The 27,968-nt window shown below is 45.8% G+C and overlaps 1 long non-coding RNA gene across 1 annotated transcript; it reads right to left on the bottom strand.

The window, feature by feature from the left end:
- Window positions 1-17,271: 17,271 nt before the first annotated feature.
- Window positions 17,272-21,214, bottom strand: LOC136020712 (uncharacterized). The gene is made up of 3 exons (XR_010615462.1): window positions 21,129-21,214; window positions 17,947-18,058; window positions 17,272-17,510 (listed from the first exon to the last, which is right to left on the bottom strand). It is a non-coding gene; the product is annotated as an uncharacterized LOC136020712 (long non-coding RNA).
- Window positions 21,215-27,968: the final 6,754 nt, after the last annotated feature.

Here is a 27,968-nt window from a genome sequence, read left to right as displayed (position 1 = left end):
AACATGCACCCTGTTAGCCCATCAGCCAGGTATTAGAATTTGCAGCTCCTCTCTTGGGTATCTATCTCATTTTTAACTTAAACCTTTCTGAACCCCCAGGGTGGCCACAGATCAGAGCCACCACTGCTTTGGTGGCTGATGTCACCCCCAGCTGTGTCCTCCAGGTAGGAGCAAAAAAAAGGGGGACTTTTTGGAGTTGTGGGTAAAATAGATGGCTGACAGGCTGCACCTCCATAGTGTGAGCAGCAGCTCAGGGAGGGGATCCTGCCCCTCTGCTGCGCTCTGGGGAGACTCCCCCTGCAGCCCTGATCCAGCTCTGGGGCAGCAGCACAAGAGGGATGTGGGACTGCTGGAGCGAGGCCAGAGGAGGCCACGGAGATGCTGCGAGGGCTGGAGCAGCTCTGCTCTGGAGCCAGGCTGAGAGAGCTGGGCTGGGGCAGCCTGGAGAAGAGAAGGCTCCTGAAGGGGAGACCTGAGAGCAGCTCCAGTGCCTAAAGGGGCTGCAGGAAACCTGGAGAGGGGCTTTGGACAAGGGCCTGTAGGGACAGGCCAAGGGGAATGGCTTGAACCTGCCCGAGGGGAGACTGAGATGAGCTCTTAGGCAGAAGCTCTTCCCTGGGAGGGTGCTGAGGCACTGGCACAGGGTGCCCAGAGAAGCTGTGGCTGCCCCATCCCTGGCAGTGCTCAAGGCCAGGTTGGACACAGGGTCTTGGAGCAAGCTGCTCTAGTGGAAGGGGTCCCTGCCCGGCCCGTGTCAGGGGTTGGAGCTGGATGAGCTTTAAGGTCCCTTCCAACCCAAACCTCTGGGATTCTGCACTGTGTCCAGCTCAGGTGCCTTTCTCTGGTTTGACACCAGTGCCATGCCCTATGAGGCACAGACATTGCCAAGATCAGCTTTGTAATGCGATGGAACGGTGACGTCTACCAAAATTTGTTAGACAATTTTTCAGCTCAAAATACTAAAAACTATTCAGTAGCTGAGGCAGGACCACCCACATGCAGAAAATGACACATGTGCTGAAATACATATTTCAATTTCAACTCTAGACTTATACTAGAAGTGAGTTCCTCTCTCTTCAGCAGCAAAAAGAAACTGCAAAAATAAAACCATTTTGCTACAGGAAGAAAGACTATTAACCCAGGGGGGTGGTTTCATTTTAAGCTTTCTAAAGTTTATAGTAAACCCAAGTAAAAACAATTGTTTCGTTAATTGTGCTAGAGATTCTTCCTCTTCAAGAGTTATGTGTTTGCCTGATGATTTTCAGCCAAACTGCTCTTCCCTACCTGCTTAGCAGCTGTTTAAGCACTTCCTCACTAATCGTGTTCCAGATTTAAAGCAAATTGATAAAGAAAAGCTCCCCTGGGGCCAGGGACTCAGCACACCCTGGTGTCACACAGCTGTCCAAAACTGCTCCTCATTGTGCCTGGAACCTGTGCCAGTGCCTCCCCTCCCGCAGCCAGCAGCAGCCAAGGAAAGGGTGGGCTTCTGTGGACAGACTCGACTCTTCAAACCAAGGCAGTTATTTGGGCGTTTTCATCGAGATCCAGCTTCTCACTACGCTGGAATTTGGGGAATCCATCACAGCTCCCCTGAGTATTCAGCTGCTTCTCTGCAGCCCTCTCGCTTTCAGTGATTTCTCACTTCCCCACCGCACGATGCCTGCAGCCCCAAGGGCCTGAAGTGCTATTTGTCTGAGAAGGTCAGCAGCGGAACAAATAAAAATCGTCCTTCTTCTGTCGTATGCAGGGCTTTACAAGAATTAAAGTTTTATTTTATGATAAAAATCTGTATCTTGGGGTTTTTTGGGTTGTTTTTCCTTCTTTTTCCCTGATGCCCTCTTCCTCTGAGACCATTTCCTTTAAATGTTGCTACTTTGTGAGCACATACACACAAACCCTGGACAGGTCTAAGTCTGTGGCTTACTGGAAACATAACCTGAGATTTCTGCATGTCAGCATCAGCTTAAGATTGGAGCCCTTTACACAGCTTTTATGGCTTGAAATAAAAGCAAAACTGCTTAATAGGTGCTCCATGGTGCAGGGGTACAAGACAATGCCAACGTTACCAATAAAGAGTGAGGGGTGTCAGGCTATGGAGAGGTACAGCAAGTGGGTTACTGCAGCAGAGTAAGTTACTACACATCACCCCAGTTGCAGCAGTCAGCTGTGTAGATATTCCTAGCCTCTTCCTGTTCTACAACAAAACTTGTTGGCTTTAGACATTGCCACTGAAGAACTGATGGTTCAAAAGCACCTGCAGGTGCCTTCAAGCCACTCCATATGATCCTCTGCAAGAAGGTCCTGACATGAGGCCAGACCCCATACTCACATCAACAGCCACAGAAGGGAGTTTTCTGCTTGCCTTGTCCTCCACACCAGGTTCAGCCTCTTTCACTCATCGGTGTCCTGAGGCAGACTCACCCATGTAGAAGGGCTGATTTCCGGTCAGCTGCAGCAGCACTGCATGAGGAATGCACAGGGTCTTGTTGTGAAACCTGCGGAGGAAGGCTGGAGGAAAGGCCTACTAGCCACAGAATGAAATCTGTCACTGGGAACAGGCAGAGATCCTCTTGCTTCTGGTCAGGGCCCTCACCTCTAAAGGCACAAGGCTCAGTCGCCAGCCAGTGTGCCAGGAGAGAAGTCTCATTTCACTGAGGTGGCAACTGCTCTCCCACATGGCCCTGAGCACAGGTATCACCTGCAGGGAGCTGTGGCAGGCTCTCAGCTGCAGCAACACCAGGAGTTGTTAAAGATGTCAATTTACAGCATGCAACTGGCTCGAGGTAGAGATTTGTATTCTCGTTTCTGAAATCACTGCAGAGCCTGAAAGTAATCTCTTTCACTGTTTTTTGAGCGCTGTGAACTGCCTTTATCACTATGTGGTATTTACTCTGAAACTTGTGACCTGTATGTCCATGTTACTTGCAAACAGCTGTTTTTCTGTGACCACCACAAGCCGTGTGGCTGCATAATCAGTGATATAGCAGCATGAAAGTGTGCAGACAGTAGCAGCATCCCAGGAAGCTACTTTCAGATGTTCCTACCCCTCTTTCTATCACTGTGTCCAAGGGGTTTCTGCTTGTGTTATAAATAGCACCAATATACTTACCTGGAGAATAGCGGTGCTTCCCCTTTCTCCTCCCTAGCAGTCTACTGTCAGAAACTGTAATACAGATCAGGGGTGCTCTCTCGAATGCTGTTGAAAAGAATTCAAAACTAAGATGTGTTTTACTGTTTGAATATTCAACACCTCTCACAGACTTCATCAGCTTTGAATTTAAGACCCACGGTACATTTCCTACGTTTGAACAGGCATGCAGTGTGTCACAGTGTGCATCCAGCCACACAAGCCAGCACTTTCCTATGCCTGTGGAGGAGATGGGGGAGCTGCTGCACAATGCCTCTAATGTGCGATTTGCACCAGCAAAAAAACCCTAGAAATAAACACCCGAGTTGTAAAGAGGCAGTTCTGAATGGCCACACACCGTGTGGTGCAAAACACGTGGGTATGCCCTGCACGTGGACAGAACTGCTGCATGTACAAATACAGTGGCCACAGTAAGTTGTCTTCTTTCCCATGGAGTTACAGCAGGGTGTGATATGTTTTGTTTGTCTTACACCTTGAGATTCTCCCCAGGGCACTTTTCTGGAGGTTACTGGGCAGGTGCTGAAGGTACAGACACTCATCAACATCCATCCATGCTGACTCTGGTTGTCTCTTTGCTCAGGGAATTACACTGCTCTTTGGGGGCCAACACTGGAGGAGCGGCCAGCTCCAACTCACGCCTTTCACAACAGTAGATTCAGAGCAATGAACCCAGAACATTTTGCTGTGCTGCTGATACACTGCGTGGGTATTGTTGCGGGGGACCTCCACAAGCTCAGCATACACAGACCAAGAGGCTGCGATCATGTAGATAGCAGCAGGAGGCAATGGGGAATTATTCCTTGCCTTATCTCCTTCATTCAGCATACGTCATCATTTCTGCCATTCCCCGATTCAGCAGGTCCCAAAGGGAAGCATTTGCCAGTGCTGTTCACCTGATAAGGAGCTCCATCACATACAGTTGTACAGTTTCTTTCCTTGCATACTTTACATAGCCACAACTGTTATTCTTATTTCTTAGATGGAAGAAGATATGGAAGAAAGCACATTCAACTAAATCTTATTAAAATGCATGTAGTGGCTGCTGGTGTCACAGCACTCACAGTGGAGACCAAAGCTGGAGGCCTGTTACACTGTAGTGTGCCAATTTATGATGAATGCTATGATCATAGGATCCTAGAATCACAGAATAATTTGGGTTGGAAAGGACCTTAAGATCATTTAGTTCCAGCCCCACCCCCATCAGCAGGGACATCTCCCACTAGATCATGTCGCCCAAGCCACATCCAGCCTGGCCTTGGATACTGCCAGGGATGGAGCATTCACCACTTCTCTGGGCAGCCTGTACCAGGGCCTCACCACCTTCACAGTAAAGAACTTCTTCCTTATATTCAGTCTTAGAACTTCCCTTGTTTCAGTTTGAACCTTTCACCTCTTGTCCTATCGCTACAGTTCCTGATGAAGCGTCCCTCCCTGGCATCCTTGTAGCCCCCTTCAGACACTGGAAGCTGCTCTGAGTTCTCCACGCAGCTTCTCTTCTCCAGGCTGAACAGCCCCAACTTAGCCTGGCTCTATACAGGATTTGGTGGGAAGCAAATATGACAATTACCCCAGAAAAATTTCCTGCACAAAAAGGCATGATGCACATCTCCCTCCCTCTCTCTCCCTTCTCCGAATTTAATAGCAGACTTAGTGTAGGCATTTTGAGATGCTACATGCAGAGCAGCCCACCCCCAAGGGCATTGGTTTCTCTACCCTACCTGCAACACAGCCCAGTCTGAGCTGAAACCTCTGGCTTCCTCCTGTAATTGCATTATACTGGAAATAAATAGCAGAACAATTAGGGTACTGTAACCTCTTCTCTTGCACATTCCTACGACCAGCGTGATCTTCATCACCACAGACTCAGACATCAAAAATGAAAAAGCAAGCTAAGAAAAGGAAGGTCAAGTCTTCCTAGCTATGGGCATATGGAAACCTTACTCTATACACATACACATGGGAATATTTCCTTGCTTATCCAGGATATTTACTTTCATAGGGCCATCAAAATATCCACTGCTATGGAGAATCTGCTGGTAAACAGTCTCAGCTAGTGCAGGTTGTGACTGGACCCAATGGAGGTGTCTGTCTTGCATCATTTGGGATCTATTTCTAAGAGTCCCTGTTTCCCACTTAGCTACAGAACATCAAAGAAAACAAAGGGTCAGTCTTTGATATCTCCTCAGCTGGAAATGAGAGAAACTAGCAAAGGAGCTCCCGTCAGCTCAATTAGCGGCCAGTGTCTGATTCACAAGCATGGCCCTCCTTGGGCTGAAGCCCCTGATTAACAAACGTGTATGTATCAAAGTCAGTATGTATCAGGAGACAGCCCTCAGCTTTTGTGCTTGTTTAAAAAGCAGAGCCCAGGGTGAAATGACAATGTTATGGAAAGTTAGAGGTCCAAGTCTCATTTGAATTAGAGCTGATGGCTGGGAAAATGCACACCAGGTAACAGTGGAATACTTTTTGCCTTCCAAAGCTCTCCTCTTTATTGAAAATAGAATAAAAGCAACTTCTAGACATCAAGTTAGGAAAGGAAAAGCTCTCGACAAATAGGATGTGCCTACTTATTCATAGATAAGAAAAAGTCCTTTTTTGTTCTCACTAAAAAACACGGCTAAACACCCATCTTCTCTGCCTCAGCATGCGTGTTAAAGAAACAGCAACACTAAACCTTATTTTATTCACAGGTTTTTGGGAAGTTAAATATTCTCATCTCTACCTCTAAGTCCCTGTGCCCTCAGTATTTCTTTCTATGCACTCTGATACTATTGCAAGAGGTAGGAGAATTTCTATTGCTTTCAGGGGGAGACAGATCAAGCCCATTGGGAATTTCGGACCTTGTCTCTTGTCTCTTTCAGGCTTGTGTGTTTAAGAATTTGCTTATCATCCAGCCTGCTAATGTTTTCAATTATGTGAAGCCCGATTCAATATCTCTACCTGATTGGGAGGCAGCAGGAGTTGGCTTTTTTGTGTTCTCTGACCTAGAGCTGACTCCATTTGCTGCCCATCTGACTAACTAGTGAAGCAGAAAATGCACACAATACAGCACAATTACTGACAGACTCTGAAAAACACACCAGATCCCAGTGGAAAGGAAGAAATAAGGCTCTTGCACAGTGAAGGAGTTTGTTGATGATGTTTTTCTATTTATAACATCAGAAAGAGCAGGGGGATGAGTCAAGCTTAGTGGAAAAATCTGACTATTCACTTTTTTTCTAAAATTGGCGTCTTTTTTTTTTTTTTTTTTTTTTTTTTTTTGGTAAATTGAAGATTATGGTATTGAATTTCTTACCAGCTCTGTGGCCCTGAGGAGTGCCAAGTGGGAAAGGGCTTCTCTGGCCTCTAATGATCTGTCTTGGCAAGTATGGCAAAGTGTTTAAATCTACATAAAGAGGAAAATACTCTTTGAAAATAATAGTTGAGTGATATAACTAGCTCCTCTACTTTACTATATACCACCATTTAATAGGATTTAATGGCAAAGATTTATATGAAATACATCATAGTTTGACCCTTTACTTTCTTTTGCCCAACCAAACTAAACCAGAATTACAAAGTCACATCTCCTTTCATCCTAAACACTGTGTTTATTGCACCATATTGGAGTCTGCCAACTGTTTATTATTATATACCCCAGAAAAATGTCAAACCTGGTGGTGTGTTTGTTCTGCTGTTACATATGTGCAGCCAAACCCTTGGCTCAGTACAAGAAGAGACATAGGCGACAGCTACTTCCCATCTCTACCACTTCAGATACAACTCAGACTGTACACACCTCTGTAGGAAAATACTGTGTTAGCAGTCACTAGTTTCATTAAGCTCACTAATGGGATAAGTCTTTCTAATCTCTTGGTTTTACACCCTTGCCTATAAGGTGCTTTCTGACACTGTACAGAAAGAACCAGTATGAGAGGATAAGCTCATCAGTGTGATGATATTAGAGTAAACAGGACCCAAGGTATCAAAATGAGGTATAATGGGAAAGAACAGACATATGGAGCAATCTCAAGACACCATCTTTGTAAATTGTAGAATCATAGAACCACAGGATGTTGGTAGGGATGTGTTGGAAGGGACCTTAAAGTTCCTCCAACTCCAACCCCTGCCACAGGCAGGGACACCTTCCACTGGAGCAGCTTGCTCCAAACCCCTGTGTCCAACCTGGCCTTGAACACTGCCAGGGATGGGGCAGCCACAGCTTCTCTGGGCACCCTGTGCCAGCGCCTCAGCACCCTCACAGGAAAGAGCTTCTTCCTAATGTCTGATCTAAATCTAATCTCTTTCAAGCTTCAATGAAGCCATTCCATCTTGTCCTGTCCCTACATGTCTTTGTAAAAACAATGAATGTATTGATGTATTTACACTTCCTTTCTTTTCAGGCTACTTTATGAAGAGCAAATCCCACTGCTGCATATTTCAGTGGGATACAGATAGTCCTTACTAATCTCTTTTAAACACTAGCTGCCGCATTTATATATTCAGTCAAGATTTTTACTTCATTTTACCTCTTCTCCCTGGAAAGCTGCCACATGCCATGTATTCTTCCATGGCAAGGTTTATTTTAGCTGGGCTGTTCCCATGTTCCCTTGTCCTCATCCATCACCTGCAACACCTTAGCGTAGCACACAGCATTTAGAGGCACCACAGCTAGCATGGGATACTGTGGGTTGCAGTAGTATCTGATCTCTGCTTCTGTTGGCTCGTGTAACAGCAGGGTCCTCTCTGCAGCATCTTCATCAGTTGTCCCAAGGGGCAAAGATGTATTCACACATCCACAGCATTCATTTTGCTTCTTAAAATAGAAATGCTTTTAAAAAAACTGTACCTCGTCTAAGTTATATAGAGCCAAGAACTCACAGAGTATTAAGATTATTAAATGGCAGCGATGCTGCCTCCTGAACAAAGATACCTGCATACTTTTACAAAGGCAGTGCACACAGACCATATCCACAGATGCTGGTGACCACTGCAAAGTGGACCATGCAGGAGACTGAAAGCGTCAGAGTTGAACTTATTCCTGTAACCTTAATTTAGCGTCTTTAAGCAGATCCAAAATTCAGGCTTCCAATCAACACACTTCTTTATGGGTCCTGCTTCACATTGCACTCGGAAAGGGTAAGACTCCACAAGAGAAGAAATAGCAACATTTTCATTCATCTTCCCTGTTCACTCTGTGGCCACAAGCTTCATTCATTGCACAGAGGTAGACACTATTCTGAATGTCTGAGTGTTTGTTTCCCCACAGGCTATTTTTCACAGCTAATAGAGCAATCAGATTTTTCAAGCACTAATAAATATATCTGCACAACAATTCTGTAGGACAAAGCATCATTATTCCCACCTTACCTATGAAGTACAGTGCTTGATTGTATAGTCAGCTTGAAACACATGGGGTATCCTTTTTTCCAGTGGAATTTAATACTCTTTAGCAACTAGTGCCCTTCAAAATCCAAACCCTATTGGCTTTAATTGCAGACTGGAGGAGTTGGACAATTGAAAATCAGGTCTCAGAGCATCAAATGGTGAAATATTACCATAGCTCCGCACATACTCTTTAATGAGTAGTTTGTGAAAAATAAATATTCTTTAGCTTGATGAGATGTATTTTAATACCAACTTATTTTGTTAATCCCCTCTGGGGAAGAGGCAGTGCAAGCACTCAGCACTGCGCCATGCCAGGCTGAGATGAGCAGGAATGTGCGATTTCTCTTCAAGCTTCATATCACTTGCACATTTTGGCAGTGACTTTCTATTGCTTTCCTTTCTAAAAGACCAATAGAAGTTGAGGGGGTGGGGGTGGGGAGTGTGTTTGTTTCTTTTGTGTGTGTGTGTTTGGATTGGTTTGGTTTGGTTTGATTTTTGGTGGTTTTGGGATATTTTTTTTTTTTGTTGATTGGTTTGATTGTCTGTTTGTGGTGTTTGATTTGTCTTAAGCTGCTAATTTAGTAATTGATTATTTTAGCACTCCACAAAATTGAAAGTTTTTCAGAAATTCCAGGTCCTCTACTGCTTTTCTGCACTTTTCAGCTGTTTACTAGATAAATATCTCAATGGATCCAAGTGGTAACACAGGACCTCAAGAGTGCTTGCAAATGGATTCTAAATTGATGTTTAAAAGCCTTCTTTTTTCTAAATGGGAGAGGCTAATGAGTTTTAATTCCTTGGAAGGTCAGCTACTTCAATAAAAAAGCATTTTTCTATTACTATCAAGTCATTTGTTTTGGAGACTGATTTATGTAGCTGTGTATGTCCCAACCAAAAAGCATTTGATTAAGGCTGTATTTTGTCATAAAGAAAAACAAAAATTATAAGGAATATGGCTTGAGCAGGTTTTACTTTGTAAACATTCAAAAGGAAGGACAGGTGGAATGGAATAAATACAATAGCTGAAGGCCAAAGTTTGAGCCTTCCTACTAGCACCCTGGTGTATAAGCAATTTTTATATGCTCAGAGAGCTAACAACCCCAAGGAGTGGTTTAGGAACTACAAGTACAGCAGCGGGGTCTTGGTCCCAAACTAAAGCCAAGAATAAAATTTCAGATTTCAATAGCTTGGGCCCTTTGCCTGACATTAACCTTCAGCTCAGTCAAGATTCTGCTCCAAATGATTCCAGTGGACATCACTAGGTAAAGGGTGACCAGAGGAGAAGGCAATCCCAGGAGGACAAGACACACAGCCCTTTTCTAATTTTCCCTCACCATTTAACAGTAGGAAAGTCCCATTCTTTATTGCTTAAAAAAGTGAAGCCAGAAAAATTAATGATGTCCCCACCAACATTTCGCTAGGCAAAGGGATTCCCGATGCACACAAGGAGATGCTTTTAACAGCTGTTTTTTGCATGGAGATCTTGCAGCCACTGCAAATCACTTGCTGTTCTGCCCCAAAATAAAAAGGTGGTACCATTGTTTGGAGGAATGATGCAGCTCTCTTCAGTCATACTGCAGCCAGAGGAGAACAAGTTATTTCACTAGTTTCCTCCTCCCAGTCTGGAGAGGATTGTTTTCTCCTAACCAAGGCCCCATTCTTTAAAAAAATGACCCCAAGATGAGAAATTTTCCCAGTTTCAAGAACAGGAAGGATGACAATTCTGCCTCTTCCCACCTTCTTTGGGAGGGAGCTGTAACATCAGGTAAATGAGGAGGAGAAGAGAAGAAAATCCCTTTAAGGAATAGTGTACACTGCAATACAGATTGGTGGTGTAGACAGCCTTCAGCTGCTGATAGAGCACAGGAGAGCCACGAAGAGCACTGTGAGTGGGGACTGAAGCCCTTGATAGCTTAGCAGCAGAAAACAAGGATAGACTTGAGGGAAGGATGATCTCTTGAGCTGGAGCCAATGAACCTTGGGACTGTCCCCCACTAAAACTCCCTCTTAACAAATGTGGTCTAAATGTGGTCCACCCAAGGCATAGAATCATAGAATCAAAGAGCCATGAAACGGTTTGTGTTGGCATGGACCTTAAAGCTCCTCCACTGAAGCACATTTCTACTGCAGCCTGCCAAGAGCAAGGTTTGGAATAAGCGAGGAGAGGCCAGCAGAACTTGTATGTATCTGCACCTCCTCCAAACCCTGCAAAACAAACTCAAAAAATGCACACAGGGACAACACCACCCTCCATTTCTATTGGTTTCTTTCTCTTTTCCTTCTTTATCCGCTAGGTAATCATACCTTCAGCTTCATCAGCCTGGCAAGTACAAACAACCAAGAGGGTCAGATAGGTGAAAAAAATTATGAAGTTCCCTTCATAAAATGGTTTGTGCTGGAAGGGACCTTAAAGCTCCTCCAGTTCCAACCCCTTCCACTGGAGCAACTTGCTCCAAGCCCCTGTGTCCAACCTGGCCTTGAACACTGCCAGGGATGGGGCAGCCACAACTTCTCTGGGCACCCTGTGCCAGTGCCTCAGCACCCTCACAGGGAAGAGCTTCTGCCTAAGAGCTCATCTCAGTCTCCCCTTGGGCAGGTTCAAGCCATTCCCCTTGGCCTGTCCCTACGAGCCCTAGACTAAAGTTCCCTTCCAGATTTCTTGTAGGCCCCCTTTAAGTATAGGAAAGCTGTTACAAGGTGTCCCCTGAGCCTTCTCAAAAAAGCTTTTTCAATGCCTTTTTCAAAGGTATCAAAGCTTTGGTGTTCCTTCCCGGGCACACTATGGCTCATTGCCAGCAAGACTGGGATGAGACAAGACCTTTTGCTTTCTGGTTTCTGCAGAAAATGCTCCAGCAATAGCTGAGCACAGGTAGAGGCAACGTAAAGCTGGAAGAGATTGGCTGTGGGGCGATGATGTGGCACGCTTCTCCCACTGTTGCTCACTGTGTGACTGCTGCAGTCAGCATCTCATGGCTGTGGCGAGGACCCTTCATGTGGGCACAAAAGGGTCTGCTGCGTGCTATCCCCTTCCCTGCATAACTGAGGAGCTGCAGGGGAGAAAACCAAAACTAGAAGCCTTAGGAGTGAGATTTATTGCTTGGTTAATAACATCCTTCCCTTCCCAATGACCTCAGTGAAGAAAGAGAGGGCTGAGTGGCTTTATCTTTATTCAGTGCCATGGTCCTTCTGGGACACTTGAATGTGATTGCATCATTTTCAGTGTCAGACTTGATAAGACCCTGACTGTGTTTCCGTGTTTCTCCATGGTGGAGGACTCCCCTGGCAGTCTGGATGCTTAATGGGAACTGACTGGCTCTCTGCTCACCAGTGCTGTTCCCTTTGGCTTCCTGCAGTAACACATTAACACAACAATTTAACATTGTAATTGCCTTTTAACTATTTATCACTGCGGAAAGGGGTTGGGGGGAATAAATAAATAGAAAAGGAAGATCACAGGCAGCTACCCAAGAGATAGCTCAGGAAGGTCTCTGCTCCTCCCTTTATTTATTTTATAACCAGCCATTAAGTTATACTAATGAACAGCCAACCGAAAAGTATGGCAAATTCCTTGCTCCAGCACAGAAAAAGCACAGTTAAATATATTTAACTTACTCAACTCACAGGACCGATGTGACTGCTACTAAACCACAGGGATCTGATAGCAGCTTCAGCAACTCTCACTTCAATCTATTCACACAGCAAAGTCACTACAAGAGTATATACATTTGGCATATATATATATGTAAGTTAAGCACAGGATAAATAAAACAAGGAAACTGAAATGAAATACCCAGTATCAATGACTCAGACTCCATCAATTATTTTGGCAAAGGACAATTCACTGTGGTTCATAAACTGATTCATCTGTGAGAAAACAGCCCTTTTAACCAAATAAGAGCATAATACATCTGTCACCAATTTATTCAGAGCAATTGTGTCAAGAATAGCATTTATTGTCACTCTCCCTCACATACAACTGGTTGTTATGCTATTTCCATGTATATGCAGCAGTTTCTAAAGGGGATTGCGTCAGGTCCTCACATAACCTATGTCTTTAATCAGCATTAAACAAAAAGTCAGCTATTCCCTTCAGCAGTTCTAGGAAAGCTTTTCTTGCTCCTTCTTGTGCTTAAAATGTAGCAGCAGCACTGTCTTCTGCAGCTATTTTTAGGTATCCAGACATCTGTAAAGTGCCCATCACCAGTTTCTAGATGATAATACCTTGTTTTCCTCATGAAGTTACAGCAGCCAGAAATGTCACAATAATCTATAAAGTCACAAAGCACATAAAAATAACGATGGTGGTTTTATCTTTTCTGATTGTGAGCAAATACAGGATGAAAAAGTGGTTGCTGATGATGGGTTTTTTGCAGAGAAAGGTGGGGAATCAGCTCAGGTAATGTGATTATCACCTGTGTGTTGGGTTGAACCCCAGAGCGTGAGCAGCAGCTCAGGGAGGGGACTCTCACCCCTCTGCTGTGCTCTGGGGAGACCCCCCTGCAGCCCTGATCCAGCTCCGGGGCAGCAGCACAAGAGGGACGTGGAGCTGTTGGAGCGAGGGCAGAGGAGGCCATGGAGATGCTGCGAGGGCTGGAGCAGCTCTGCTCTGGAGCCAGGCTGAGAGAGCTGGGCTGGGGCAGCCTGGAGAAGAGAAGGCTCCTGAAGGGGAGACCTGAGAGCAGCTCCAGTGCCTAAAGGGGCTGCAGGAAACCTGGAGAGGGGCTTTGGACAAGGGCCTGTAGGGACAGGCCAAGGGGAATGGCTTGAACCTGCCCGAGGGGAGACTGAGATGAGCTCTTAGGCAGAAGCTCTTCCCTGTGAGGGTGCTGAGGCGCTGGCACAGGGTGCCCAGAGAAGCTGTGGCTGCCCCATCCCTGGCAGTGCTCAAGGCCAGGTTGGACACAGGGGCTTGGAGCAAGCTGCTCCAGTGGAAGGGGTCCCTGCCCATGGCAGGGGTTGTGGAATTGGGTGAGCTTTAAGGTCCCTTCCAACCCAAACCGGTCTGGGATCCTGTGATTACCAGTCCCTCCATGGTCCAAGGCTTGTGCTGTCCTGCAGCCTTTGAAATGTGCCAGCATGTACCTGGCAGAGGAGTGGCTGTGGAGGCTGGGTAACCCCTGGGATTCCCTATGACTTCCTCAGTAACCATCACAATGAGCTGCCCTATAGATTCAGCTCATGGGGAGCCTCACTAGAGTTCATCCCTGGGCACCCTGCTCTGGCCATGGGATGGAAGCAGCTATGCTGCATGACCCAGCAAGGCAGGAGGCAGAACTGGCTGCGGCTGTTGATCCTTCCCTGGGGCAGGTGCTCCAGATTTGATTCTTTACCACAACCACATGAGCAGAGTCAGTTTCCTGTGTATGCCACTACCAAGTCTGAGAAGAGATTACTGGGTCGCTTTTCTCCATCCCTGACACTAAAAGCTATTAATAAAAAATAATTTGGTTAATTAAAACATCTGTTCTACTTCCTTTCTCCCTCCTCCCACCACACGCCCCTGTAAAGCAAGGGAGATTCTTTCACCCCTGTGTCAGATCTTAGACATTCCCCAACTTTCCAAGCCTTCCTCCAGAGGGAATTGGGTGGAAAGGGAGTGTATTTTGCAGTCATTAAAGTTTCATTTTATTTTGAATCAGACACTCTGCCATTTCCCAGGCTCCTGGTGAGAGAGGGATTGGCAGCCTGGGGAAGCAGGGGTGGTGGAGACCGGGGGAGTGCAGGAGGCATTTAACGTAGCGGTTATAGGAGCAGCAGAGATGCTGTCAGCACAGGCAAGGGGCTGGCTTCTTGCCAGCCTGCTCCACGCTCTGAAAAATAGCAAAGCTAATAACGTCAATTACAGCCCAGCCTCTCTGGGGGAAGCTGATGATGCCTTTGTTTATCTGAATCCCAGTGTGAAAGCAAAGATTGTTTTCTGTCTACAGGGGCATATGCCACACAGACACCAGAGAAATAAGCAGTCCACATAAAGGAAAGAGAGGTCAACTATACTTTCTTCCGAAATTCACCTTAGATGTTGACAGCTTTAGTATGCCTTAAATTCTGGTTCCTTTGGTCTCCCAAATATTTTAATTTGTCAATAATTCACCTGGAGGGTCGTTATCAGTGCTTCAGCATCAGCTGAAACAGGGACAGGCTTTCACTCCTACCTGCTGTAGCTGTACCATGGCCTGTCCATCCACTGCACCATCACTGCAAAAATGGGTCTAACAGTTTTTTAAAAGAAGCCTGATAACCTGATAACCAACAAATCTATTTCATGAATATATTAGTTGGACAGGCATGCCTAGAAGGAATAAGCAGAAGGAAACCAGGCATGCCTGTTGAGGCCTCAAAAATATTTGAGACTTCAGCAACATTGTTGGACTTATTGCAATTTTCCTCTCTGGTTACAAATCTAACCTGTATTTGGGCAATCTGGAAGGATCATGTAGAGAAAGCACTACCTTCATCCCGAGAAAAGGGAGCAGAAGAAAAATTAACTGCAATAGATTTCATAGAAGATGACTGTCACTGTGAAATTCCTTGTCATATTTAAGCACTTTTCTTGCTGATAAAACGAGCAATGCTTTTGTTTCTGCATGGCTTCCCTCCACCTCACACTGGACACAGAGCCCTGCAGGCTCAGTGACTCGGTTGGGTCTGCCAGATGGTCCATATGGATGGTCCCACACTGCAGTTTTAATGCAGTTTCCTGTGCTGCAATTTCATTTTAGTTTTATATGAAAAGCCATAGAAAGGCTTATCAGGACCAGCAAAGTCTGTGGCGTTATTCAGTTATGGGATCTCTCTCAGCCTGTCTGGCCACCCAAGCTGAGCTGCCACCTAAGGTGCTTGCAGCAATACGCTTTCAGGTTGCATCTGTATATATTTCAGTGTGAGTGAACTGATGTAGTGGAAGTTAAATTTTCTCAATTTCCTAACAAAGCAGAGGTGAGCAGCCAGCACTCAGGGCCATAGCACAACTCAGCTCTGTGTCCCATATACACACACAACACAAGCATTGCTCATCTGCAGTGACATAAATCTGAAAAGACATCTAATAGTTCCCAGATCCTACTCACCAGATACTAGATGCAGAGAAACAAACCACTTCTTGCTGCTATGAGTCAGTAGAAGTACAGTGCCACCCATTTTTTGCAGCCCAAAGCTGGATGGGTTATGGATAATACGTGACTGTGGTGTCTTATATCAGGTTTACACATATTAACTAAAAGGCATCACCCCTTGCAGCAAACAAGCATGGTGAGGTTATACTGTTGATATGTTTTATTTATGAAAATCAGAATCTAACAAGCAATGTAACAGCTCACGTTAGATATCCCTGCCTCAGGCTATGAGTCAAAGCTTTCCTTGGCTAATAGAGCCTTACAATTTAACCTTCACCTGATATCACATGTGACTGGTTCTTAAGAAATTAAAGCAGAAGAAAGAAGGAAAGAAGGAGGGGGTAGTTTTTGTACCTCTGACCATGTTTGTTCACATTAAATAACAAGACATGGAAGGGCAGAGGCTGGAGTCTAGCAGGCGGGCTAAACCTCACCATGGGCAAACACTGATTTTCATTAACTACAAAGGCATGTTGGGAAATTCATAGGAACCAGTCATATGAGACCTGTAAACCAGAGCAGATGTCATTGCCTTGTCCTTACTATGGAGCTGAGCAGCACCCGACTACAGGTCTCCAACGACACTGGACAGTGCTGTGTTGCTCACCAGTGCATTGCTCACCAGAGCCTTTACAGCCTAACAGCACAGGTTGCACCTGTGAACCTTCAACCAATTTTCCTCTTCTAAAGACAGTAAAAATTGCACAGAACTTATAGCTTGAGGTTTACGCTACACATTTTACCTGATTTCTCAGTAAAATCACAGAAGCATCAAACACATACTTAGGTTCATCAGCCAAACTCTCTCTAGACACCTCCAGTGCCCAGGACACCATGTCCTCTCCTGCAGAAACACTTGCTGCTCCCACCACATTTTGGCACAGTGATGACAACTGTGACATTAATGTTCCAGGCAAAGGCAGCCAGTGCAGCAGAAGAAATAGGAACAGCCGCAGGAATACCAAAAGCAAAGCTGAGTTTTGTATGTTATTTTTAAACTGGATAATCCAGGGAACTTCAAGGTAAACAGTGGCTTGAAAGGGTGCACTTTGCACAGGTTAGATACTCCAGCCCAAAATACCTGTGTGGGTGACGGACCAAATTACAGTTTTGCCTGTCCTCCTGCAGAAGATGTAGTTCTCACCACACCATCTTTACTCTTGCCCTTTGCTGAGGAGCTACAGTTTGTCATCCCAGACTGTTGACACCTTCAGAGGTGCTGACCGAGTTCTGCAGGGCACCCACATCCCAGAACCTCAGCACTAACAGGGTGGGTGACCCAGACGTGACACCAAGGAGCCAACAACCAGCCTGGGTCTCCAAGCAGCATGTCCCCTGAGGGGTGACAAAGCCAAGGTGAAAGTAGAACTACAGCACCCAGTGCCATGGTACAAATGCTGGTGTTACTGGTGCTAGAGGGAGGTCTGACCTGAATGTTGGAAGACTAAGAGGATAACTGTGTGCCACATAACTCCAAATTTAAGTAGCTCCGTGCTTTAAACATAAAGTTCAGCTAAATGTCAACATAACAGTTTAATGAGCACAATAAATTATACTTCAATTTCTAAGCTTAGGGAAATTCCACACAGCAAAGGATGCTCCCCCCCCCCCAGTAAGATGAGAAGGAAAGAAAAGAGTGGACAGTGCAGATACTGCTGATGATTCTGGGAGATGTGTGGGCTCAAGGTTGATTAGCAATTGACAGTGTCCTTTCTGTGTCAGGAGAAGATAAGCCGGGAGTAGAACACTGCAGGCAGCTGATAGCAGCAATTCCCAGATCAAGGCTCGTGGGGGCTGCAGATGCAGAGCAGGAAGGATTTCCCAGAGAGAATGGTTTGTGATGCTGAATGGTTCTGAAGTTTTTGAAAAGTGCCTTGAGCCTCCTAAATAAAAACATGTCACTGAAATCTTCTTCTCATCACAGGAAATCATTTTGTTTTAACCAGAAAGCAGCATCCCCCAAATTCAAGCCCAGATACACTTCAAATGTAATCGACTTCTCCAAATAACGACTCCTCAGCCATCACTTAGAAGCCTAACTGCTTCACACAGGTTTATCCTTGGAAATGTGCACTGCCTCCCCATCCATTGCCCTGTCCAGCAAAGGGACACAGTTAAAACAAAAAAGCTTCCAGTTTTAAACCAAAGCTGTCACTCATGAAATCTGGCAGTTTACATGGCGGGGGGGGTGGGGTGGTGGGGGTGGGGGATGCAGATGATGGTAAGAACCTCAACACAGTTGATTCTTTTAGCCTTTTTTATTTCCTTTTTTAAAAAAAGCTTTAGTGTGAAGTTTTAAGTTCAAATGAAGCACTTTACCTGTAGAGCCACACGTCTGTCACTTCTCATTTCTTCTCGAGGCTGCTGTACACATTATTGCAATTCATTTCAGCCTAGAAAGTTCAACAAGACCTGATGCCTCTTTACACTCCTGCAAAAGATCGTTTAAGTTGCACAGTCCAAAATACATCAAAGGAATATTGTTACCCTATGCATATTATCCTATTAATAAGGATATATCCTATGTCCTTATTTCACAGCTACAGATTGGGCAAAGAAGAGATTCAGAGCAGCCCTGCAGAGAAGGACTTGGGGGTGCTGGTGGATGAAAAAAATGAACATGAGCCGGCTGCAGTGTGCGCTCGCAGCCCAGAAACCAACCGTATCCTGGGCTGCATCAAAAGGAGCGTGACCAGCAGGTTGAAGGAGGTGATCCTGCCCCTCTACTCTGCTCTTGTGAGACCTCACCTGGAGCATTGTGTGCAGTTCTGGTGTCCTCAACATAAAAAGGACATGGAACTGTTGGAACAAGTCCAGAGGAGGCCACGAGGATGATCAGGGGACTGGAGCACCTCCCGTATGAAGATAGGCTGAGGAAGTTGGGGCTGTTCAGCCTGGAGAAGAGAAGGCTGCGTGGAGACCTCATAGCAGCCTTCCAGTAGCTGAAGGGGGCCTATAGGGATGCTGGGGAGGGACTCTTCATCAGGGACTGTAGTGACAGGACAAGGGGTAACGGGTTAAAACTGAAACAGGGGAAGTTTAGACTGGATCCAAGGAGGAAATTCTTTCCTGTTAGTGCGGTGAGGCACTGGAATGTGTTGCCCAGGGAGGTTGTGAGTGATTCATCCCTGGCAGTGTTCAAGGCCAGGTTGGATGAAGCCTTGGGTGGGATGGTTTAGTGTGAGGTGTCCCTGCCCATGGCAGGGGGGTTGGAACTAGAGGATCTTGAGGTCCTTTCCAACCCTAACTATTCTATGATTCTATGATTCTATGCTATCCATAGTACTGGAGAGGGCCAGTGATGTACTCGAGGTTGGTAATGATGTCCATAATAAACCAAAACGAAGTCCAGTCCTTGCAGCTTGTCAGCGTTATCCCAGTCACTCCACACACGGTTCTCTTCCCCTTCCTCAGCTGGTCCTGCTAACAGAGGATCTCACGAGTCTGAGCCACGTCAGGGTTCAGTTTCTTCCCCTTTCTTTGACTTGGTATTTCTGAGATTTTCAAGGAACAATTGCTTGAGCCCAGAACCCTCCCATGTCCTGGGCTGCACCCCTAGAGTGTGAGCAGCAGCTCAGGGAGGGGATTCTGATCCCCTGCTGCGATATGGGGAGACCTCCCCCGCAGTCCTGCATCCACCTCTGGGGCAGGAGCACGAGAGGGATGTGAAGCTGTTGGAGCGAGGGCAGAGGAGGCCACGGAGACACTGCGAGGGCTGGAGCAGCTCTACTCTGGAGCCTGGCTGAGAGAGCTGGGCTGGGGCAGCCTGGAGAAGAGAAGGCTCCTGAAGGGGAGACCTGAAAGCAGCTCCAGTGCCTAAAGGGGCTGCAGGAAACCTGGAGAGGGGCTTTGGACAAGGGCCTGTAGGGACAGGCCAAGGGGAATGGCTTGAACCTGCCCGAGGGGAGACTGAGATGAGCTCTTGGGCAGAAGCTCTTCCCTGTGAGGGTGCTGAGGCGCTGGCACAGGGTGCCCAGAGAAGCTGTGGCTGCCCCATTCCTGGCAGTGCTCAAGGCCAGGTTGGACACAGGGGCTTGGAGCAAGCTGCTCCAGTGGAAGGGGTCCCTGCCTGTGTCAGGGGTTGGAGCTGGATGGGTTTTAAGGTCCCTTCCAACACAAACTGTGATTCTGTGAAAGCAACAATTCAGATAATTCAAGTCCCATTCAATTCTAGCCCCAAAGGGTGCTTTGGTGAGGCACCAGTTCAGTTCCAACAAAGCAGGGATAAACAGACACCTTGGGAAGGGGTTGATTAGCACTGAGGATATAACCATTCTCCCGAGTCACACAATCTCATCTCCTGTTCACCACTGCATAAAAGACAAAGAAGGAGCCCTACCAGCTCCATGGTTGTGCAAATTTCTACAAACCTTTAGCTGTCAATGAAAATACAGAGACAGAGATTTTCCATGCTTCAAGCAGGATCAGTCTCCCCAGTCGGCTGGGCAGCAGAGGGGTTCTACATTTCAGACAGCTCATTTCTGTGTAATAGCCCTATAATTTAGATATCCAGCCAAGGCCAATGAGGACTCAGTCGCCAAAATCACCACATTTTCATCCATTCAGCCTAGCACAGAAACCCTTCTGTAATCCCTTTTTTCTAGCACATTATCTGTAATCATAGGCATAATAGAGATTCAATTTGAGCCTTCAGCTGCATTCTCCTCATTATTCACACTGTTGTGTTTTCTACAGCAATAATTTTCCCCCATTCCGATTTGTATGGATTTGCCTCAAAGTTCAAAAAGAGCCTTTTAAGGATTTTATTGCCCTGTATGGATGCACCTGGTCTATAATAAATATAGAAACTCAGGGGGTTTACCCAAAAATTTGAAGTGCACAAAGGAGCAGGAGAGTACCTGCTTTCTTTGTTCTCCCTGAGATAACACCCCTGGAAATCTGACAATTATTTGGATCCATTTGCCAACACTGTTTTCATCCAAGAGCCCAAATCACATCATCAAGGATTGTTCCAGCATGTGCAGTGTCTTTTTAGTCTGATGCTCTCCCACACTGGAATGTCCACCTAAATGCTTCATTACTGAGGGTTTGTGTTTCGCCTTCTTCCTCTGCTACCTTCTCCAGTACTTTCTGAACAAGCAACCTCTTTAAGCAATATCACTGGTGTCAATTGTTTAAAAAGAAAGTTGCCAAAACACAAAATTAATCCTTACTGTGTAAATACACAGATTCCCCTTAATTGACTCTTTAAATGCACCTGTGTCAATGCAGGCACTCCAGTGATGTATCAGCGTGCAAGACTGAAAGGTCTGTTCTGCCCTAGAGGAATCTGGGCTAACATTTCATAAATTACAATCATGTTTTCCTTTTCTGTTAATATTTTCATTTCAAAGGTCATTACCACACACACACACTCACAAAACAGGGGAAGGGGATGGAAGCTGTTTGAATCCCCGTTTGGGAATCACAGTCACTCCATTGACGATGAAAATCTACAATCTTACTACAAAGATATATCTATCCACAGCCAGTGCACTCACCTAGAAGAAGCTCCATTCTTTAGATCTGCATGTGGATGAACACCCAGGCTGTTGCAGCAGGTGGGAGCCACTTCTCTATATGTACGTTTGGCAACTGGTCGTCTCTTCTGAAGCTCAGTACTTCACTTGGGCAACCTCATCCTACACTAAGGCAACCAACTTCAGTCACTAGCCTTGGACACAGAGCAGCTGCAGCCAGTTGTGCTTAGCAGGGTCATACAGGTGATCTCTCTTCTTCCCTGAGGAGCAAAGACCAGGCCACACAGCAGCCCTGGATCAGCACCAAAAGAGGGACCCCAGCAGTAACTGGGGCACTGTACCTGTTCTATTGTCCCAGTGTGAGCTGGGGTCTTTGATGCCTGATCTCATCTCAATCTCCCCTCTGGCAGATTAAAACCATTCCCCTTTGTCCTGTCCCTACAGGCCCTTGTCCAAAGCCCCTCTCCAGGTTTCTTGTAGCCCCTTTAGGCACTGGAGCTGCTCTAAGGTCTCCCCTTAAGGAGCATTCTCTTCTCCAGGCAGAACGGTTAGTTCACTTTCTTAAATATCTAAGGAACATAACATCTTCTCTTACTATTACCATATTAGACTGAGAAGGTTTTTATCCCCCATCCTGGAGGGTGTTAGAAGATTAATGTTAATTAAATAACAGATTTAAAGTTATTTCTCATAATCACAGCTGTTATCTGAATTATTACTTGATGATATTCCCCTTTTTCTTGCTTGCTTGCTGCTTTTGATTGATTATTTGCATTTGCTGGTTTATAATGTGCTTGTATTGCTTTGAACAGAGGCATCTTTTTTGATTGTAACTGCATTACATTCTCTGGTCAGATGATGGATTGGACTTTCAAACATACCATAAACACCAGCACATTCTCGCCAGCATGATATGTATCTATATTCCATATTCACTCTTCAGTGTATCCTGTATTCAATCATTCTTATATTCATTTCTCCTGATACTATTATTATTATTAGCCTTGGGGAACTTGTTTTATAGGCTATTTAGTTTGAATTAAGCATGTATGTCAGTCTTTTCTTGTTTCTAAAAGAATACAGATGATAAATGATGGGATTTACACTGGACTTAGCTTTGGTCTAATTTCCATCTTTACCTAACTCTAAGTATTATTACTATTAGTAAAACAAATGATGGACTCTTTATCACAACCTTCCATGCACACATTTCATAGTCTTTTCCGTAGATTCATTAGTCCCAAGTGGAAATTGTTTTTTCTTTCTCCCAACTTTCTTGTTTAATCAGGTATCGCCTCAAGAGAAAAAGGTCTCTTTCTGCCATTTTTCCCCATTAGGGCTCACTGCCACTTCCTAAAAATAAATTAAAGGATTGCTGAATGTACTGTTGGTGCAAATATATATGCAACGCAGAGTCAAATGATCACATCTGCAATTTATAATGGAATATGCAGATGTACAATCAGATCTTCCCACACATTCCTCTTGATGCAGCTTTGATAGATCTTCGTGCTTTATGGCCTTCCTACAGGTTTTGTACCATAGCACATCTTGGATGGCACAATGTTCAAATTGTTCTACATCATCCGTGTGCAAATGACTCACAGAAATGTCTCTGGGGATTTTTTGAGTAAGTGGAACCTTTGTGATAGTGTGGAGCAGGCTGTTGCCTGCGGTTCTGCACTCTTTTGGAGTGGGAGTGAGTCACTGTTTCCTATTTTTGCCTTGAAGCCCATAGATCATAGAATCCCAGATTGGTTTGTGTTGGAAGGGACCTTAAAACTCATCCAGCTCCAACCCCTGCCCCGGGCAGGGACCCCTTCCACTGGAGCAGCTTGCTCCAAGACCCTGTGTCCAACCTGGCCTTGAGCACTGCCAGGGATGGGGCAGCCACAGCTTCTCTGGGCACCCTGTGCCAGCGCCTCAGCACCCTCACAGGGAAGAGCTTCTGCCTAAGAGCTCATCTCAGTCTCCCCTCGGGCAGGTTCAAGCCATTCCCCTTGGCCTGTCCCTATAGGCCCTTGTCCCAAGCCCCTCTCCAGGTTTCCTGCAGCCCCTTTAGGCACTGGAGCTGCTCTCAGGTCTCCCCTTCAGGAGCCTTCTCTTCTCCAGGCTGCCCCAGCCCAGCTCTCTCAGCCTGGCTCCAGAGCAGAGCTGCTCCAGCCCTTGCAGCATCTCCATGGCCACCTCTGCCCTCGCTCCAGCAGCTCCACGTCCCTCTCATGCTGCTGCCCCAGAGCTGGATCAGGGCTGCAGGGGAGTCTCCCCAGAGCACTGTAGAAGGGGAGCCTTCCCTGCCTCTAACACTACTCAGAATGGTCATATTCAGATGTCCTCTTCTGCTCTTTCCCTGTTTACTACACTTCATTGACTTTTATTTACAGTGATTCATACCAAAGTATTTTAGGCTTCTACCCATGGGGCTTTGTGGCTTTTTGCTAAAAGTTTCCAACTCATACTAAAAAGAATCACAGTGCTGCATTTACAGTACACTGACTTTCTGGAGGCATCTGCTGTAACATGACAGCCCTTTGACTCAAGCAGTGCCAGCTGGTGCAATTGTGTCAGACACCATGGGGCAAAGCCATACATTAGTCAGCCACAGACCTCCAGGAGCAGAAGTGAGCAGCCCGATGTACAGAAGCAGATTATAGAACTATTTTGTCACATCTGCACTGGAAGATTAAAAGCTGTCAAATGATTCTCATCATGGAAATGGGTTCCCTAGCGAGGTGAAGATTGGGATCAGCTGGGATGCCACCGCCAGAGCTAAACACTGTTGAAGCTGGCAGATGCCTCCTATCATTTTTACATATGATTCCCACTACCTGACCAGACATTAAGTCAGGGAAGCCTTAAATCAGATTCAGTTTTTCAGATAGAAGTTTTCCACAGCCTTCATGATGCAGTAGACAAGATATGTGGGAAGGAAGATCAGACAAACAAGTCATATCCCTCCAAACCTAAACAGAAAGCAAAGCATTCTGTTCATATTCTGTTCGCCAAAATATAAACAGAAAAGAAAAACAGAAGTACCCACAACCAGAGGCAGTGCCTGAAAATACTACAGACAGTTCAGATGACAATTCTTGCTCTCTACAGCACTGTAAGTAGCGTATCTAAGCAAAATGAACCCCCAAGCACTGGCAGAATGCCTTTACATCAAAAGAATAAAAAAAAGCAAGCAGCGGTCAGCAGTGCATGCTTCTTATGGTGACACAGGCATCCCTTCACTGCACAGTGTGATGCCAGCCCCAGACTAAGCTGAGGACTTAGTCAAAGCCCCTGCAGTCAAACCCATCAAGCCATGATTTGAAATGGCTTTGGGAGCAGAGATGTCCTTGCAGATAGGACTGAAGGAGGATGAGGCATAAAATTTTCTTCCCATTTCATCCTTGCCCATGTAAGCAGGCTATAGGACTTAAATTATTATGGTAGCTTTAAAAAAACAGAACACTTTAATCACCAGAGAAGCAATATTTGTCCCTGTGTATTGCATCTGCACCCTGCAATGGGTATCCACATACGCGTATGCCCACACCCAAGATGTGTGCACTGAGCTGGAGCAGTGGAGGGGGTGTGAGTTCAGGATGGCTTATATTTCTGTCTCATTAGCCTGCAAGCTGTAGCACTCTGATGGCAGAGATACTTGCCAGGAGCCCTGATTCATTGGGTCATAGAGATCATGTGCCTTAGGACAGAGGGGAGGAGAAAGGCGGAGGTGAAGATATTTTTATGCTTGACCTTTCTTGAAGGTCAGGATTTGGGGTTTGTTTCTTCAGAGATCCAGGTCTTGACCTCGGAAGCACCCTTGTTAAAATGCTACAGCTCTGAGAGAGCATTTGTAGGCACCCCTGCTTGCAGAGTAATGACACACTGAGTGTCACTGGCAGATCACTGTCTGCTATGAAAAACATCCCCATATTTGTGATACCATAAAGTCATGAACTGGAAGTGATGGTTCCCACACTGGAGTAGCTTGTGAAGGACTGTCTAACATGGGAGGGACGCCACACTGGAGCAGGGTGAGAGTGCGAGGAGTCCTCCCCTGAGGAGGAAGGGGCAGCAGAGACAAGGTGTGATGAACTGACCACAACCCCCATTCCCCATCCCCTGCACCACTGGGGGGGAGGAGGTAGAGAAAATCGGGAGGGAAGTTAAGCCTGGGAAGAAGGGGGGGGGAGGGAGGGGGAAAGGTGTTTTTGTGATTTGGGTTTATTTCTCACCATCCTCCTCTGATTTGATTGGTAACAAATTAATTACCCAAAGCTAAGTTCATTGTGCCTGTGACAGGGAGAGAGCTGCAATCACCTCCCCCTGCCCTTATCTCAACCCTCCAGCCCTCTGTTATATTTCTTCTCTCCTATCCAGCTGAGGAGGGCAGGGACAGAGCAGCTTTGGGAGCACATGGCGTTTAGCTAGGGCCAGCCCATCACAGCTCCTACCATTACCCACACAACCGCTGGAGATAGTGGCACCACAAGCACCACTGAAGCCCTTGTTTCAAATAAGAAACTGTGCCTGTAAGTTCATTGGCAAGCAAAAGACCCCGAGATGTTGGTGCAGCTCCTTCTTCCAAGCTGGAGAAGGTGGCTCACATGGGCAGCCTGCTCAGCAGCAGAACCAGGTTCTGCAGACTTGGGAGCTTTGTTTAAGTGACAGGTAAATAAAACATACCCTGAATTCACAGTGTGAGCTCCTAGTAAGTGAGCACGCAGGAACAGGATGAAGAGTCAGTACTCTGAAACAGACATTCATGCTGGGCACCTGATCATAAACTTACTGTCCAGCCAGAATAAAAGCAGAGCCAGCTCAGCCCGGCCAGATAGAGTAAAACTCCCGGTGGGGGTCTCAAGGAATGGCAACAACCTCCCTGCCCGGTTAGTCACACAAGTTACCCCGGGGATATCTCTGAAATGTTACTGAGCCAGAGAATGTTTTTATCAAGCTCAGAATTTTGATTAGCAAAGAGCTTCTATTAGCACAGCACTTCACACTCCACAGAGAAAAGAAGGTGGTATCCTTCCACCAGGGAGTGACTCAAAGGGTAACTTCTCCAACAGAAACCAATTTCCCAGTCCCTAGGAATAACAGCCTGTCTAGTCCAACTTTCTGATGCTTATTTGCATTTTGAATCTGCTCCCCAGAACATGGCGGATGTAGAAGAAAAAACCTTCCTGAGCTGGAAAGCCCAAAATTTCTGTAAGTGGAGCAGGCACAAAGCAAACAACTCAGCTTGTTTCTTCAGCACGCTCCATAGGATCCCAGCCTGGTTTGTGTTGAAAGGACCTTAAAGCTCATCCAGTTCCAACCCCTGCCACGGGCAGGGACCCCTTCCACTGGAGCAGCTTGCTCCAAGCCCCTGTGTCCAACCTGGCCTTGAGCACTGCCAGGGATGGGGCAGCCACAGCTTCTCTGGGCACCCTGTGCCAGCGCCTCAGCACCCTCACAGGGAAGAGCTTCTGCCTAAGAGCTCATCTAATGCTAAATCTACTCCATGCTTCAAAAGGAGACAATGAAACCTAAAACCACCAACATCTCTGCTTGAATATTCACAGGTGCAAGCAGGAGATAGATAGGTGAATGTTGTTACACATTCCAGTTGACCTGCTCAGTGTCCCACGTGGTTTGTAAAAGGTGTTTTCAACAAATAGCATTAATCCCCTTTGTTTCCTACAAGATTCTTATTTCCAATATTTTTAACAAGTCCTTTGAAACACGCTGTGATGTGTGTGTTTATTGTTTGAATAGGTCTGAGGTCTCAGGTGCAAAACACTGCCTGGGGCTACATGCCTCTCTCCACCAAGAACTTGATAAAAATTCAGACCAATACAGAGAACACCAGTTTTACTGTTACAAGAAGCATAACTGTTTGGATGAGAGAGCAGCACCAGTGTCTCCCTTTTACCATATACATCTCCAAATCCTTACTCGCTGCCAATAGTTCAGCAGGGAAATATAGAATATAAGAAGAATGAGCCTTTAATTTGACAAACCTAAGGCAGCATTAGAAAACCTAAAGCTACATTATTCTCCACACTGCTGACTGAGCTTGCCTGTGTTCTTCTCTTCGAAATGAGCTCTCTTCCATGCAAAATCTGCCACACTGCCTTATTTATTATTGACCCGTCACAGTTTGGAAACATAGCTTAAAATAAATGAGCCTGAATGCCACGGCTGTAGAGTTATTAAACTGCCTGGCACTGAGGAAATTGCTTTTCATAAACATCCTGAGCTCCTATGCTTTTTTCTTAAAGTGTTTAATACAAGCAACAGTCCTAGTTCAAGTGAATCAGTCTGCAAACTGAATTGCTAATGAGAAGGGAAGATGTATTATTGTTCAATATTGAAAGACGGGAGTTAGAGGACAGACCAAAGAAAGGGGTTGCACAATATACAAATGCCATTCTTTTGACTTGCTGTCACTTGATGCATGAGCTAATCAGTGAAAGAAAATGCCTCCACTTTCTCAGTAGGTGAGACAGCACAGAGGATGTTTTGGGTCTCTTTCATCACTGATCCCAAATCTCACTGCCAATGCCAACACCCTTCTGCTGTTGTCTGAGCACATACCTGCTATCTGGCAGTACAGATACTAGCAGGTGAACAAAAATAAAAGTAATTTCCAGATTACTCTACAGAGAGACAGGACCACAATATTCTTTAGTTATTAATTCTCTATTAAACATCTGCCCCTGGAATCATTCAGGCATTTCCTTTCCATGCTAGCACTGCCTTAGGCACCTGGAAAGGAATGTGCAAGGGTGAATGTGAAGCTCCAGTCCATGCAGGTTTGTTTGGAAAACCAGACACATTGTCCAGATGAATGGCACATGAAAAGCGTGCTTCCCTGTACCTAGT

Source organism: Lathamus discolor, chromosome 11, assembly GCF_037157495.1.
Source record: "Lathamus discolor isolate bLatDis1 chromosome 11, bLatDis1.hap1, whole genome shotgun sequence".
NCBI classification, from domain to species: Eukaryota; Metazoa; Chordata; class Aves; order Psittaciformes; family Psittacidae; genus Lathamus; species Lathamus discolor.
The sequence above is the reverse complement of the archived record's forward strand: the minus strand, read 5'-3'. Positions and strand labels throughout refer to the sequence as shown.